This window comes from Bufo bufo, chromosome 4 (assembly GCF_905171765.1).
Source record: "Bufo bufo chromosome 4, aBufBuf1.1, whole genome shotgun sequence".
Lineage (NCBI taxonomy): Eukaryota > Metazoa > Chordata > Amphibia > Anura > Bufonidae > Bufo > Bufo bufo.
The window spans coordinates 350196722-350214990 of NC_053392.1; the positions used below are offsets into that span (position 1 = coordinate 350196722).

General features: G+C 44.3%; 1 protein-coding gene across 2 annotated transcripts in view; it reads right to left on the reverse strand.

Annotated features, from left to right (window-relative positions):
- Positions 1–18269, reverse strand: part of FAM184A (family with sequence similarity 184 member A) — a 195777-nt gene that overhangs the window by 134527 nt on the left and 42981 nt on the right. The gene's annotated exons all lie outside the window — the stretch shown is intronic.

Consider the following 18269-nt stretch of genomic DNA (forward strand, 5'->3'; position numbering starts at 1 on the left):
GATGGGGGGTCTGTGGATGGCACTGTTATGGGGTGGAGGGGGGTCTGTGGATGGCACTGTTATGGGGTGGGGGGGGGGGGTTTGTGGATGGCACTGTTATGGGGTGGGGGGGTCTGTGGATTGCACTGTTGTGGGGGGGGGTCTGTGGATGGCACTGTTATGGGGTGCTGGGGTCTGTGGATGGCACTGTTATGGGGTGCTGGGGTCTGTGGATGGCACTGTTATGGGGTGGGGGGTCTGTGGATGGCACTGTTATGGGGTGGGGGGGTCTGTGGATGGCACTGTTATAGGATGGGGGATCTGTGGATGCCATCCCCAGATCCTCCACCCCATAACAGTGCCATTCCCAGATCCCCCATTAACAGTGCCATCCCCAGATCCCCCATTAACAGTGCCATCCCCATCTGGGGGGTTTCTTTGCTGGGCTGGACTTTTATAGCCCCCCCCCCCACCAAATTTTAATTGCATCCCTGTTCTCTAAAGGGGCGGTTTTAAGGGGCGGTCCTAGGGTTGGGTAGGGGCGTGGCCAGGGGAGGGGGGGTGAGTTCCACCACCTTTTCTCTGAGAAAAAAAGCCCTGGTTGGAGTACAATTATATGTATATGTATATGCTGAACATAGGGCCCTATAGCAAAACTTATTATGGGATCCTGGCCACCCAGTTTCCTGGTACACATGCATCAATCACTTCTAGGTAATGCAGAATGAAATGCGTAAGATCCCAGATTTCTGATGAATTTACATGTTGTTTTTTTTTATTAAGCTGATGAAATTTTTATAAAAAAAATTGTAAAAAGACACCCTTGGTCTTACTCACTTTATCTGACTTCTATGCTAGTAAAGTGAAACAGGTGCTTTATAAATATAGCACTCATTGTGATCACCATATTTCTTAATGTACTCACGCCTGGCATAAATACATTGATACATTTCCTGCTTTCATCTATTACAAAGCTTGCTGACTGCAGCCACCACTAGGGGGAGCTCAGTACACAGGAATTTATGCAGTTACAGTTGACTGACATAAAAGCTGTTTGCATTGGGCTCCCTCTAGTGGTGGCTGAATGAAAATTGTTCGCCATTAGTAGAGAAGTAGTTTGGCGCTGGGCCCTCCCTACCCCCGGGCCCCATAGCAGTCACATGGTCAGCCTCCATTGAAGGCACTCCATCACAACTGCGGTAGCTGGGAATCAGTTAGGTGACTGTAAGTTCTTATATATATTTTTTTATTTTATTTTATTTACAGCATGTGGAGCCCCTGGGACAATTTTCTTGCGCTTCAATATCCATTTAAATATTAGCAGATACAGGTAAATTATTGGATTATAGATATTTTAAGGTCCAAATTGCACCAAATAATGGAGTTATGATCTAATATACAGGTAAAAACCATGCAGATAGTTTAGTAAGGAACAATTTAGTAAATTTTTTTATGAACATTTATGCATTAATTCCCCAGGTCAAAAAGAGGGACATTTAAGGATCAAAGAGGGATAAAAAATAGGGACTGCATAATAAGAATTCCCCTACTTGCAGCTTCTTGGAAAACAACTTGCAAGTTTGCTTTACATTTTCTTCCTTAACCACCTCAGGACCGCCGTACGCAGGATTGCGTCTTTGCGGCGGTCCTGTTGTTCTGGGTGGACGCGCCGGTGCGTCCTCTCGCGAGACGCGAGATTTCCTGTGAACGCGCGCACACAGGCGCGCGCGTTCACAGGATCGGAAGGTAAGCGAGTGGATCTCCAGCCTGCCAGCGGCGATCGTTCGCTGGCAGGCTGGAGATGTGATTTTTTTAACCCCTAACAGGTATATTAGACGCTGTTTTGATAACAGCGTCTAATATACCTGCTACCTGGTCCTCTGGTGGTCCCCTTTGTTTGGATCGACCACCAGAGGACACAGGCAGCTCAGTAATATGTTGCACCAAGCACCACTACACTACACCCCCCCCCCCGTCACTTATTAACCCCTTATTAGCCCTTGATCACCCCTGATCACCCCATATAGACTCCCTGATCACCCCCCTGTCATTGATTACCCCCCTGTCATTGATCACCCCCCTGTAAAGCTCCATTCAGATGTCCGCATGATTTTTACGGATCCACTGATAGACTGATCGGATCCGTAAAAATCATACGGACGTCTGAATGCAGCCTTACAGGGGAGTGATCAATGACTGTGGTTATCACCCCATATAGACTCCCTGATCACCCCCCTGTCATTGATTACCCCTCTGTCATTGATCACCCCCCTGTAAAGCTCCATTCAGATGTCCGCATGATTTTTACGGATCCACTGATAGACTGATCGGATCCGTAAAAATCATACGGACGTCTGAATGGAGCCTTACAGGGGAGTGATCAATGACTGTGGTGATCACCCCATATAGACTCCCTGATCACCCCCCTGTCATTGATTACCCCCCTGTCATTGATCACCCCCCTGTAAAGCTCCATTCAGATGTCCGCATGATTTTTACGGATCCACTGATAGACTGATCGGATCCGTAAAAATCATACGGACGTCTGAATGCAGCCTTACAGGGGAGTGATCAATGACTGTGGTGATCACCCCATATAGACTCCCTGATCACCCCCCTGTCATTGATTACCCCTCTGTCATTGATCACCCCCCTGTAAAGCTCCATTCAGATGTCCGCATGATTTTTACGGATCCACTGATAGACTGATCGGATCCGTAAAAATCATACGGACGTCTGAATGCAGCCTTACAGGGGAGTGATCAATGACTGTGGTGATCACCCCATATAGACTCCCTGATCACCCCCCTGTCATTGATTACCCCTCTGTCATTGATCACCCCCCTGTAAAGCTCCATTCAGATGTCCGCATGATTTTTACGGATCCACTGATAGACTGATCGGATCCGTAAAAATCATACGGACGTCTGAATGCAGCCTTACAGGGGAGTGATCAATGACTGTGGTGATCACCCCATATAGACTCCCTGATCACCCCCCTGTCATTGATTACCCCTCTGTCATTGATCACCCCCCTGTAAAGCTCCATTCAGATGTCCGCATGATTTTTACGGATCCACTGATAGACTGATCGGATCCGTAAAAATCATACGGACGTCTGAATGCAGCCTTACAGGGGGGTGATCAATGACAGTTGGGTGATCACCCCATATAGACTCCCTGATCACCCCCCTGTCATTGATCACCCCCCCTGTCATTGATCCCCCCCCTGTCATTGATCCCCCCCCCCCCCTCTGTAAGGCTGCATTCAGTCTTTTTTTTGGCCCAAGTTAGCGGAATTTTTTTTTTTTTCTTACAAAGTCACATATTCCACTAACTTGTGACAAAAAATAAAATCTCACATGAACTCACCATACCCCTCACGGAATCCAAATGCGTAAAATTTTTTAGACATTTATATTCCAGACTTCTTCTCACGCTTTAGGACCCCTAGAATGCCAGGGCAGTATAAATACCCCACATGTGACCCCATTTCGGAAAGAAGACACCCCCAGGTATTCCGTGAGGGGCATATTGAGTCCATGAAAGATTGAAATTTTTGTCCCAAGTTAGCGGAACGGGAGACTTTGTGAGAAAAAAATAAAAAATATCAATTTCCGCTAACTTGTGCCAAAAAAAAAAAATTTCTATGAACTCGCCATGCCCCTCATTGAATACCTTGGGGTGTCTTCTTTCCAAAATGGGGTCACATGTGGGGTATTTATACTGCCCTGGCATTCTAGGGGCCCCAAAGCGTGAGAAGAAGTCTGGTATCCAAATGTCTAAAAATGCCCTCCTAAAAGGAATTTGGGCACCTTTGCGCATCTAGGCTGCAAAAAAGTGTCACACATCTGGTATCGCCGTACTCAGGAGAAGTTGGGGAATGTGTTTTGGGGTGTCATTTTACATATACCCATGCTGGGTGAGATAAATATCTTGGTCAAATGCCAACTTTGTATAAAAAAATGGAAAAAGTTGTCTTTTGCCAAGATATTTCTCTCACCCAGCATGGGTATATGTAAAAAGACACCCCAAAACACATTCCCCAACGTCTCCTGAATACGGAGATACCAGATGTGTGACACTTTTTTTGCAGCCTAGGTGGGCAAAGGGGCCCACATTCCAAAGAGCACCTTTCGGATTTCACTGGTCATTTACCTACTTACCACACATTAGGGCCCCTGGAAAATGCCAGGGCAGTATAACTACCCCACAAGTGACCCCATTTTGGAAAGAAGACACCCCAAGGTATTCCGTGAGGGGCATGGCGAGTTCCTAGAATTTTTTTTTTTTTGTCACAAGTTAGTGGAAAATGATGATTTTTTTTTTTTTTTTTTTTTTTCATACAAAGTCTCATATTCCACTAACTTGTGACAAAAAATAAAAACTTCCATGAACTCACTATGCCCATCAGCGAATACCCTGGGGTCTCTTCTTTCCAAAATGGGGTCACTTGTGGGGTAGTTATACTGCCCTGGCATTCTAGGGGCCCAAATGTGTGGTAAGGAGTTTGAAATCAAATTCTGTAAAAAATGACGAGTGAAATCCGAAAGGTGCTCTTTGGAATATGGGCCCCTTTGCCCACCTAGGCTGCAAAAAAGTGTCACACATCTGGTATCTCCGTACTCAGGAGAAGGTGGAGAATGTGTTTTGGGGTGTCATTTTACATATACCCATGCTGGGTGAGAGAAATATCTTGGCAAAAGACAACTTTTCCCATTTTTTTATACAAAGTTGGCATTTGACCAAGATATTTATCTCACCCAGCATGGGTATATGTAAAAAGACACCCCAAAACACATTCCCCAACGTCTCCTGAATACGGCGATACCAGATGTGTGACACTTTTTTGCAGCCTAGGTGGGCAAAGGGGCCCACATTCCAAAGAGCACCTTTCGGATTTCACTGGTCATTTACCTACTTACCACACATTAGGGCCCCTGGAAAATGCCAGGGCAGTATAACTACCCCACAAGTGACCCCATTTTGGAAAGAAGACACCCCAAGGTATTCCGTGAGGGGCATGGCGAGTTCCTAGAATTTTTTATTTTTTGTCACAAGTTAGTGGAAAATGATGATTTTTTTTTTATTTTTTTCTTTTTCATACAAAGTCTCATATTCCACTAACTTGTGACAAAAAATAAAAACTTCCATGAACTCACTATGCCCATCAGCGAATACCCTGGGGTCTCTTCTTTCCAAAATGGGGTCACTTGTGGGGTAGTTATACTGCCCTGGCATTCTAGGGGCCCAAATGTGTGGTAAGGAGTTTGAAATCAAATTCTGTAAAAAATGACGAGTGAAATTCGAAAGGTGCTCTTTGGAATGTGGGCCCCTTTGCCCATCTAGGCTGCAAAAAAGTGTCACACATCTGGTATCTCCGTACTCAGGAGAAGGTGGGGAATGTGTTTTGGGGTGTCTTTTTACATATACCCATGCTGGGTGAGAGAAATATCTTGGCAAAAGACAACTTTTCCCATTTTTTTATACAAAGTTGGCATTTGACCAAGATATTTATCTCACCCAGCATGGGTATATGTAAAAAGACACCCCAAAACACATTCCCCAACTTCTACTGAATACGGAGATACCAGATGTGTGACACTTTTTTGCAGCCTAGGTGGGCAAAGGGGCCCACATTCCAAAGAGCACCTTTCGGATTTCACTCGTCATTTTTTACAGAATTTGATTTCAAACTCCTTACCACACATTTGGGCCCCTAGAATGCCAGGGCAGTATAACTACCCCACAAGTGACCCCATTTTGGAAAGAAGAGACCCCAAGGTATTTCGTGATGGGCATAGTGAGTTCATAGAAGTTTTTATTTTTTGTCACAAGTTAGTGGAATATGAGACTTTGTAAGAAAAAAAAAAAAAAAGAAAAAAATCATCATTTTCCGCTAACTTGTGACAAAAAATAAAAAGTTCTATGAACTCACTATGCCCATCAGCGAATACCTTAGGGTGTGTATTTTCCGAAATGGGGTCATTTGTGGGGTGTTTGTACTGTCTGGCCATTGTAGAACCTCAGGAAACATGACAGGTGCTCAGAAAGTCAGAGCTGCTTCAAAAAGCGGAAATTCACATTTTTGTACCATAGTTTGTAAACGCTATAACTTTTACCCAAACCATTTTTTTTTTACCCAAACATTTTTTTTTAATCAAAGACATGTAGAACAATAAATTTAGAGCAAAATTTATATATGGATGTCGTTTTTTTTGCAAAATTTTACAACTGAAAGTGAAAAATGTCATTTTTTTGCAAAAAAAATCGTTAAATTTCGATTAATAACAAAAAAAGTAAAAATGTCAGCAGCAATGAAATACCACCAAATGAAAGCTCTATTAGTGAGAAGAAAAGGAGGTAAAATTCATTTGGGTGGTAAGTTGCATGACCGAGCAATAAACGGTGAAAGTAGTGTAGGTCAGAAGTGTAAAAAGTGGCCTGGTCTTTCAGGGTGTTTAAGCACTGGGGGCTGAGGTGGTTAATGAACTGTGATGAGACAGTCATTGCATCTGACAAACTTGTAAGTTTCTTTTGGCTATTATAATATGTGATGATTGCGCAAGTAATTTTAATAACAAGTCTTTCTGATAACTAAGTCATTCCAATCAGGACTATTCTGCTTAAATACATTTCTCCTCTGGGAGAATAGTGAATACTGAGAATTCAGCTTCATTTAAGTGAAAGGGGCTGTGCAGTAGTTCTCGGCACTACTGGTGGCCAGGTGCACTGGGTAAAACTTTGAAGGGTGTGTAACAGGATACCATCACTGTGAGCCTTACATCCTAAGAGTTGTGGAGGTCCCAGCAGTCAGCCAGCCTCTGATGATCAGAAAGTGATGGCACATCCTAGTGCTACGACGGACCCATTGCGTATACAGTGTAGGTGGTGGCAATGCTGCACGTCCATTGGTCAGGTCAAGTAAGAAGGCTGCGTGCTCATGGTAGACATTAGTATCAGCACTCAACATGCACAAGAAAAGTACACAAGAAGACATCTAGGAAAAAAAATCAACATACGTGCCTCCAGCTTTCCATTCTGGTGCTAGAGAACAAGATGGCTGATCCCGCTCCCCAGCAGTAGAGGGAAGTTATCTGGAAAAGTATTAGCTAGCTTTTGTTCCAGGTTATGAATGCTAATGAATTGCACATACTGTGACAAGAAATTTCTTAAGAGAGTCCTGATGAAATCACCGTAAAAGTGCAATTCTCTGCAGTCTTTGGTGTGGGAATGAGGCAGCTCCTGCATAGCATGGCCTCTGGTTTATTACTTCTCTATATATACAATGGGACAGCTCCTTCCTATTCACCTGAAGAGAATGGGGCAGCGTCATTTGAGAACAGTGGTCTCTTTAACCACCTCAGCCCCCAGTGCTTAAACACCCTGAAAGACCAGGCCACTTTTTACACTTCTGACCTACACTACTTTCACCGTTTATTGCTCGGTCATGCAACTTACCACCCAAATGAATTTTACCTCCTTTTCTTCTCACTAATAGAGCTTTCATTTGGTGGTATTTCATTGCTGCTGACATTTTTACTTTTTTTGTTATTAATCGAAATTTAACGATTTTTTTGCAAAAAAATGACATTTTTCACTTTCAGTTGTAAAATTTTGCAAAAAAAACGACATCCATATAGAAATTTTGCTCTAAATTTATAGTTCTACATGTCTTTGATAAAAAAAAAATGTTTGGGTAGAAAAAAAATGGTTTGGGTAAAAGTTATAGCGTTTACAAACTATGGTACAAAAATGTGAATTTCCGCTTTTTGAAGCAGCTCTGACTTTCTGAGCACCTGTCATGTTTCCTGAGGTTCTACAATGCCCAGACAGTACAAACACCCCACAAATGACCCCATTTCTGAAAGTACACACCCTAAGGTATTCGCTGATGGGCATAGTGAGTTCATAGAACTTTTTATTTTTTGTCACAAGTTAGCGGAAAATGATGATTTTTTTTTTTTTTATTTTTTTTTCTTACAAAGTCTCCTATTCCACTAACTTGTGACAAAAAATAAAAAGTTCTATGAACTCACTATGCCCATCAGCGAATACCTTGGGGTCTCTTCTTTCCAAAATGGGGTCACTTGTGGGGTAGTTATACTGCCCTGGCATTCTAGGGGCCCAAATGTGTGGTAAGGAGTTTGAAATCAAATTCAGTAAAAAATGACCTGTGAAATCCGAAAGGTGCTCTTTGGAATATGGGCCCCTTTGCCCACCTAGGCTGCAAAAAAGTGTCACACATCTGGTATCCCCGTACTCAGGAGAAGTTGAGGAATGTGTTTTGGGGTGTCTTTTTACATATACCCATGCTGGGTGAGATAAATATCTTGGTCAAATGACAACTTTGTATAAAAAAATGGGAAAAGTTGTCTTTTGCCAAGATATTTCTCTCACCCAGCATGGGTATATATAAAATGACACCCCAAAACACATTCCCCACCTTCTCCTGAGTACGGAGATACCAGATGTGTGACACTTTTTTGCAGCCTAGGTGGGCAAAGGGGCCCATATTCCAAAGAGCACCTTTCGGATTTCACTCGTCATTTTTTACTGAATTTGATTTCAAACTCCTTACCACACATTCGGGCCCCTAGAATGCCAGGGCAGTATAACTACCCCACAAGTGACCCCATTTTGGAAAGAAGAGACCCCAAGGTATTCCGTGAGGGGCATGGCGAGTTCCTAGAATTTTTTATTTTTTGTCACAAGTTAGTGGAAAATGATGATTTTTTTTTTTTTTTTTTTTTTCATACAAAGTCTCATATTCCACTAACTTGTGACAAAAAATAAAAACTTCCATGAACTCACTATGCCCATCAGCGAATACCTTGGGGTCTCTTCTTTCCAAAATGGGGTCACTTGTGGGGTAGTTATACTGCCCTGGCATTCTAGGGGCCCAAATGTGTGGTAAGGAGTTTGAAATCAAATTCAGTAAAAATTGACCTGTGAAATCCGAAAGGTGCTCTTTGGAATATGGGCCCCTTTGCCCACCTAGGCTGCAAAAAAGTGTCACACATCTGGTATCCCCGTACTCAGGAGAAGTTGAGGAATGTGTTTTGGGGTGTCTTTTTACATATACCCATGCTGGGTGAGATAAATATCTTGGTCAAATGACAACTTTGTATAAAAAAATGGGAAAAGTTGTCTTTTGCCAAGATATTTCTCTCACCCAGCATGGGTATATATAAAATGACACCCCAAAACACATTCCCCACCTTCTCCTGAGTACGGAGATACCAGATGTGTGACACTTTTTTGCAGCCTAGGTGGGCAAAGGGGCCCATATTCCAAAGAGCACCTTTCGGATTTCACTCGTCATTTTTTACTGAATTTGATTTCAAACTCCTTACCACACATTTGGGCCCCTAGAATGCCAGGGCAGTATAACTACCCCACAAGTGACCCCATTTTGGAAAGAAGAGACCCCAAGGTATTCGCTGATGGGCATAGTGAGTTCATGGAAGTTTTTATTTTTTGTCACAAGTTAGTGGAATATGAGACTTTGTATGAAAAAAAAAAAAAATCATCATTTTCCACTAACTTGTGACAAAAAATAAAAAATTCTAGGAACTCGCCATGCCCCTCACGGAATACCTTGGAGTGTCTTCTTTCCAAAATGGGGTCACTTGTGGGGTAGTTATACTGCCCTGGCATTTTAGGGGCCCAAATGTGTGGTAAGGAGTTTGAAATCAAATTCAGTAAAAAATGACGAGTGAAATCCGAAAGGTGCTCTTTGGAATATGGGCCCCTTTGCCCACCTAGGCTGCAAAAAAGTGTCACACATCTGGTATCTCCGTACTCAGGAGAAGGTGGGGAATGTGTTTTGGGGTGTCATTTTATATATACCCATGCTGGGTGAGAGAAATATCTTGGCAAAAGACAACTTTTCCCATTTTTTTATACAAAGTTGTCATTTGACCAAGATATTTATCTCACCCAGCATGGGTATATGTAAAAAGACACCCCAAAACACATTCCTCAACTTCTCCTGAGTACGGGGATACCAGATGTGTGACACTTTTTTGCAGCCTAGGTGGGCAAAGGGGCCCATATTCCAAAGAGCACCTTTCGGATTTCACAGGTCAATTTTTACTGAATTTGATTTCAAACTCCTTACCACACATTTGGGCCCCTAGAATGCCAGGGCAGTATAACTACCCCACAAGTGACCCCATTTTGGAAAGAAGAGACCCCAAGGTATTCGCTGATGGGCATAGTGAGTTCATGGAAGTTTTTATTTTTTGTCACAAGTTAGTGGAATATGAGACTTTGTAAGAAAAAAAAAAAAAAAAAAAAAATCATCATTTTCCACTAACTTGTGACAAAAAATAAAAAATTCTAGGAACTTGCCATGCCCCTCACGGAATACCTTGGGGTGTCTTCTTTCCAAAATGGGGTCACTTGTGGGGTAGTTATACTGCCCTGGCATTTTCCAGGGGCCCTAATGTCTGGTAAGTAGGTAAATGACCTGTGAAATCTGAAAGGTGCTCTTTGGAATGTGGGCCCCTTTGCCCACCTAGGCTGCAAAAAAGTGTCACACATCTGGTATCTCCGTACTCAGGAGAAGGTGGGGAATGTGTTTTGGGGTGTCATTTTACATATACCCATGCTGGGTGAGATAAATATCTTGGCAAAAGACAACTTTTCCCATTTTTTTTATACAAAGTTGGCATTTGACCAAGATATTTATCTCACCCAGCATGGGTATATGTAAAATGACACCCCAAAACATATTCCCCAACTTCTGCTGAATACGGAGATACCACATGTGTGACACTTTTTTGCAGCCTAGGTGGGCAAAGGGGCCCAAATTCCTTTTAGGAGGGCATTTTTAGACATTTGGATACCAGACTTCTTCTCACGCTTTGGGGCCCCTAAAATGCCAGGGCAGTATAAATACCCCACATGTGACCCCATTTTGGAAAGAAGACACCCCAAGGTATTCAATGAGGGGCATGGCGAGTTCATAAAAAAAAAATAATTTTGGCACAAGTTAGCGGAAATTGATTTTTTTGATTTTGTTCTCACAAAGTCTCCCTTTCCGCTAACTTGGGACAAAAATTTCAATCTTTCATGGACTCAATATGCCCCTCAGCGAATACCTTGGGGTGTCTTCTTTCCAAAATGGTGTTATTTGTGGGGTGTTTGTACTGCCCTGGCATTTGAGGGTCTCCACAATCATTACATGTATGCCCAGCATTAGGAGTTTCTGCTATTCTCCTTATATTGAGCATACGGGTAATGAGATTTTTTTTTTCCGTTCAGCCTCTGGGCTGAAAGAAAAAAATGAACGGCACAGATTTCTTCATTCGCATCGATCAATGTGGATGAAAAAATCTCTGCCAAAAAAAAAAAAAGGAGGGGAAAGGCGTCTGCCAGGACATAGGAGCTCCGCCCAACATCCATACCCACTTCAGCTCGTATGCCCTGGCAAACCAGATTTCTCCATTCACATCAATCGATGTGGATGAATAAATCATTGCCGGGATTTTTTTTTTTATATATACAAAGTGTTTGCCAAAGTATATGAACACCGCCACCTCCTCAGCTCATATGCCTCGGCAAACATATCTTTTACTGCAGAGGAGAAATCTCGTCTTGCAGCGCCGCATACACCGACTTGCGTGTAATCTGACAGCAGCGCAATGCTTCTGTCAGAATGCACATCAGTGCTGCAGCTAGTCGATCGGTTGGTCCACCTGAAAGGTAAAAAAAACAAAACAAAAAAGAAAAAACCAGGCCGCAACGCAATAAATTTATTAACTGTTGAACAGAACATAGAAACTTTTTTTTAACTTTTTTAACTGAACGTTTAACTTTTTTACTTACCGGTAATTTTTTTTTTGTTTAGTTTTTTTTACCTTTATAGAACAAACCTCTCCTTCCCCATGGGACAATGTGCAAAGCGCAAATTGCCCAAAGATGTGGCGAAGTACATTATGCACTTTATCCCAGGTGAAAGGAGAGGTTTGCAGCAGCTGTGAGTAAAAGGGCCCTAATAGCCCTGTGTGCCTGTCCTGTGAGATGCAATCCCTATGCTAGGTGTACCTGTGTGTGGTACTTCCGGAAACACTCACCAAAGCATAGGGCAGGGTGGTCAGGACAGTCAGGACAGAAATAGCGGGTGTCACGCCTTATTCCACTCCTGCTACAGACACGACATTTTTTTCGGGGTGGCGGTTGGGTTGAGGTACCAGCAACGACACTGGGGAAATGTCGCTCGTGTAGACGGCTAACTACACTGGTGGATGGGGCCACGGAACCTCCTGGGTAAAGGAGGTTCTCGATGATCTCTTCCTGGAATTTGAGGAAAGATCGTGTTCTCCCAGCCTTACTGTAGAGAACAAAACTATTGTACAGCGCCAATTGAATTAAATATACAGACACCTTCTTATACCAGCGTCTGGTTCTGCGGGAAACTAAATAGGGAGCCAACATCTGGTCATTGAAGTCCACCCCTCCCATGAGCGCATTATAGTCGTGGACTGAGAGGGGCTTTTCAATGACACGGGTTGCCCTTTCAATTTGGATTGTCGTGTCTGCGTGAATGGAGGAGAGCATGTAAACGTCACGCTTGTCTCTCCATTTCACCGCGAGCAGTTCTTCGTTACACAAGGCAGCCCTCTCCCCCCTTGCAAGACGGGTGGTTACAAGCCGTTGGGGGAAGCCCACGCGACTAGTTCGCGCGGTGCCACAGGCGCAAATCCGTTCTAGAAACAAATGCCTAAAGAGGGCCACACTTGTGTAGAAATTGTCCACATAAAGATGGTACCCCTTGCCGAATAAGGGTGACACCAAGTCCCAGACTGTCTTCCCACTGCTCCCCAGGTAGTCAGGGCAACCGACCGGCTCCAGGGTCTGATCTTTTCCCTCATAGATCCGAAATTTGTGGGTATAGCCTGTGGCCCTTTCACAGAGCTTATACAATTTGACCCCATACCGGGCACGCTTGCTTGGGATGTATTGTTTGAAGCCAAGGCGCCCGGTAAAATGTATTAGGGACTCGTCTACGCAGATGTTTTGCTCAGGGGTATACAAATCTGCAAATTTCTGGTTGAAATGGTCTATGAGGGGCCGAATTTTGTGGAGCCGGTCAAAAGCTGGGTGGCCTCTGGGACGGGAGGTGGTGTTGTCGCTAAAATGCAGAAAACGTAGGATGGTCTCAAATCGTGTCCTGGACATAGCAGCAGAGAACATGGGCATGTGATGAATTGGGTTCGTGGACCAATACGACCGCAATTCATGCTTTTTAGTTAGACCCATGTTGAGGAGAAGGCCCAAAAAAAATTTAATTTCGGAAACTTGGACTGGTTTCCACCGGAAAGACTGGGCATAAGAGCTTCCCGGGTTGGCGGATATAAATTGTGTGGCATACCGATTTGTTTCTGCCACGACTAAGTCCAAGAGCTCCGCAGTCAAGAACAGCTCAAAAAATCCCAGGGCCGAACCGATTTGAGCCGTCTCAACCCGAACTCCAGACTGGGCGGTGAAAGGGGGAACTACAGGTGCGGCTGAAGTTGGTGACTGCCAATCAGGGTTTGCCAGCACCTCAGGGATTCTAGGGGCTCTACGGGCCTGTCTGCGCGGTGGCTGCGACGGGGTAACTAGTGCACGTGCCACCGTACCAGCTTCAACTGCCCTTCTGGTGCTCGCCACGTCACCATGTTGTACGGCAGTGCTGGTACTAGGTCCAGGAAGGGCTGCGCTGCTGGTGTATGCCTCACCACGTGATCCGGCAGCGACAGCCCCACTCTGCTGCTCTTGAAACGGATCCTGCGTAACCTGTGGTCTAGCGACACGGGGCCGGGTACGCCTGGTGCTGCCAGGGACCTCCACCTCCTCGTCCGAACTTTGGGTCAGAGAGCCACTGCTTTCCACAGGTTCATATTCTGACCCGCTAGATTCATCAGATGAGGGTTCCCACTCCTCATCCGACTGGGTCAGAATCCTGTAGGCCTCTTCAGAAGAATACCCCCTGTTTGACATTTGGACTACTAAATTTAGGGGTATTCCCTGAGACTACCCAAGAAAAAAAGCAAACCTGTCTTACAAAGGGGAGGCTAGCGAAGTACCGGAGGCTGCTGCGGTTGATAAAAAATATCAAAACTGATTTTTTTATCGCCGCAGTGCTTGTAAAGTGAATGTGCAGTGATCAAAAAACAAAATTTTTTTTGTCACTGCGGTGGGGCGGGCGTGGGTGAACGCACGTGTGGGCGACCGATCAGGCCTGATCGGGCAAACACTGCGTTTTGGGTGGAGGGCGAACTAAAGTGACACTAATACTATTATAGATCTGACCGTGATCAGTTTTGATCACTTACAGATACTATAAAAGTACAAATGCTGATTAGCGATACGCTATTCAGCGAATAAAAGTGACTGCGGTGCGGTGGGCTGGGCGCTAACTGACGCTAACTACCTAACCAAGGGGCCTAAACTATCCCTAAAACCTAACAGCCAATACTAGTGAAAAAAAAAAAGTGACAGTTTACACTGATCACTTTTTTTCCTTTCAATAGTGATTGACAGGGGCGATCAAAGGGGTGATCAAAGGGTTAATTGGGGTGCAGGGGGGTGATCTGGGGCTAAAGTGTGGTGTTGGTGCTACTCACTGTGATCTCTGCTCCTGTGCTGGATCCAACCGACGAAAAGGACCAGCACAGGAGCAGACAAGCCATATAACAGATCATATTTACTAATATGATCTGTTATCTGGCTTCTGATTCGATTTTTTGAAAATCGCCAGCCTGCCAGCCAATGATCGTTGCTGGCAGGCTGGTGACGAAATACTTCTTTAACTTTTGCCGGCCCGCGATGCGCATGCGCGGGCCGGCAATGCACGAAATCTCGCGTCTCGCGAGAGGACGCACCGGCGCGTCCACCCAGAACAACAGGACCGCCGCAAAGACGCAATCCTGCGTACGGCGGTCCTGAGGTGGTTAAATAAACAGTTGATCGGCAGGGGTGCCGGGAGTCATCCCCCCTGCCAATCTAATATTGATGACATATCCTAATATTGATGACCTAACCATAGAAAAAAAAATGAAAAAAAAAAACGCACACCCCTTTAAATGCAACAAACTCTCTTGTTTCGGGAAGAAGCACTACTTACTGAGCTAGCTGAGATGTACAACATGTTTCGGGAAGAAGCACTACTTACTGAGCTAGCTGAGATGTACAACATGTTTCGGGAAGAAGCACTACTTACTGAGCTAGCTGAGATGTACAACATGTTTCGGGAAGAAGCACTACTTACTGAGCTAGCTGAGATGTACAACAATTCCCTTTCCACTTTTATTCAGATCTGATCCTAGAGACTCCCCGGTCTCAGGCAGCATCACTACATAGGCTAGTTCCACATCCGCGGCACGTAGATCCGGCAGACAATGCCGGGAATCGGCCAGACACAAACCGCAGCGGTTTGTGTCTGGCCGAATCTCTGCATTTTTGCCAAAATGCGGCAGGATCTTTACCAGACCCCATTATACAGGGTGGCCCATAAAAAAGTAGTCCGCCTCCAGCGATAGTATGACAAGATGAATGAACAAGTGGATGGTTTAATTTTTAATCACCCAGAAGTCACAGAAGATGTTGAAAGTGTTCGCCGTTCACATCTCTGCATCTTTGGGGACATCGGATTATGTTGGCTGATACGGCTTGTGATGCTGCGGATAGTGGTTTGTGATGTTTTCCTTGCGTTCATCCAGGAGGTGTGGATTGTTAGCGGACACTTTCTGTTTTACATTCCCCCACAGATAAAAATCACATAAGGACAAGTCTGGGGAACGTGGTGGCCATAACCCCTTGCTCACAGTTCTATTCTCCGTAAACAGTTCATGAACCCGTCCAGTGAGTTCCGTGAGGTGCGGCATGTTGTCCCATCTTGTTGGAAAAAGCACATTTTTTCTTCTGCAGAATCGCTGTTGAAGAGCTGCCAACATAATCCGATGTGCCCAAATATGCATAGACGTGAACAGGGACCACTTTCAGCATCTTTTGTGACTTGTGGGTAATAAAAAAAAAAAACTGTCCCCTAGCTCATTCATCTTGTCATTCTATCGCTGGAGGCAGGCTACTTTTTCATGGGCCACCCTGTACTTAATGGGGCCGGCGAGCATTCTGTTTGAATCCAGCAGTGCCGGATCCAGAGAATTCTGGCAGGCGTTTCTCTGCCGGAATATATGACATATGTGAAACTAGCCTTATTGAGCTCGCTGATATGAGGAACAGTTCCCTTTCCAGTGTTACTTAGGACTGACCCCAGAAACTCTCCTGTTCCAGGTAGTAGTACTACTTACTGAAACAGTGTCCAGTTTAGGTCTGATACTGTAGTTAACAAGCTTTGTTTCCCCAGGTCGCTGACTTCCTACATGCCACTCTTAAAGGGAATCTGTCACCCTGATTTTGGATCATTACCTGCACTAATACATGAGAAGTACTGCAGATATGGAGTCCAGATCACTATATTTTTATTTTCCTACTGACTGCTGACAGCGTCAGAGCTGCACTGAAATGCATTGTCAGGACTGCTGCACACATGAGTCCTCTCCATTATGTTAGAACAGCACTGCCATCTGGACTGTGTATTTCAGTGCAGCTTTGATTGTTCACATAGAGGGAAAGGGGAATGGTAGGGAAAAAAAAATAAAAACTTTGATGTGGACTTCTTATCTGCCGTACTACTCATGTATTACTGTAGATAATAGTCAGGGGAGCACCACCAATGAGGCCAGGTGAATGGATCGCCTGAGTCAGCACCAGGTAGGGGCGAGAGGGACAGCAGAAGGGCCATGGGCGCTTTCATTGTGGAAACGCTCATCTCTACATATTCAACTGCATTGCTGTACTCAGCACAGCAATACAGATAAATGCTGCGACGGCAGTGATGTCTCCCTGGCAGTAGCCTATCAGAGGCCGGTGTCATCCTTATCACGCTTCCTGAGCCGGGCGTTTCAGTTTTCGCCTCAGGCAGCAGAAAGGATAGGTGCACCCCTGATAGTAGTCCAAAATCCGGGTGACAGATTCCTTTTAATTGACATTGTACAGTGCTTTGCCTCTACCCTAGCTGTGTGTTGCCAAAGGGTTGGAGGACTATTTTGTCCAGTAAAATGATGGACTCCCTAATGGGTACATGCTGGATTCCATTATAGTCAATGGGTTCTGTCTGGTATCATTTGGTTTAATTATGTTCCAGATGCAGCACTTTTAGTTCTACTCCTATAATGGAGAAGAATGACGGAAATCATTAGCGGTGATGTGACTGCTGCCTTACTCTACAAAAGTGTTGCTGCTTAATTGTGTACAAAACCGGAATTGCATATGACCCGCAAACAACGTAATGAAAGTAACCTACATAGAAAATGCCAGACCGCTGGTACTAAATTAATCTTTATTACAAAATTACATTAGACAACATACATGATTAAAAGAATCAGTGCAGGAGATAACAAGCAACATCACTGGAGGAGACATACAATGAACGGAGTCCCTATCCTTAAACATGATATTCAGAAGAGATGGTTATGCAAACATGAAAACATACATAGTGGGGAAAAGGGACATTTACCCATACAAAGTCTCCTCCAGGATGGCGCCAACCCCAACGCGCGTTTCGGCGTACCCAGACGAAGGTACGCCGAAACGCGCGTTGGGGTTGGCGCCATCCTGGAGGAGACTTTGTATGGGTAAATGTCCCTTTTCCCCACTATGTATGTTTTCATGTTTGCATAACCATCTCTTCTGAATATCATGTTTAAGGATAGGGACTCCGTTCATTGTATGTCTCCTCCAGTGATGTTGCTTGTTATCTCCTGCACTGATTCTTTTAATCATGTATGTTGTCTAATGTCATTTTGTAATAAAGATTAATTTAGTACCAGCGGTCTGGCATTTTCTATGTAGGTTATTTATATATATTTATTGCCATAGGCTTGGGCATTACTTGAATGTTGATTCAACTAACGGTCGAGGTATTTATTTCGGTTAACGTAATGAAAGTGAATGTGGTCATGTCACGACCCACAAATTTCCATGACCACCACCCACAAGTCACCAGAGATTCAAACCTGCTGAATTTCTGGTGACTTACGTGTCATATCAACTTCTGGGTCACAGTGTGACCATGTTTACCTTCACTATGTGGCATGATGTGTCACCGTGTAGCCCTATCTTTATCTTCCACTGATCTGGTCTAACAAATACAGACAAACTTCCCACAAACTGGTGGTCTAACATTGCCTTACATTAAAGGATATATCTGGCAACCAATATCCTTTAAAGGGGTA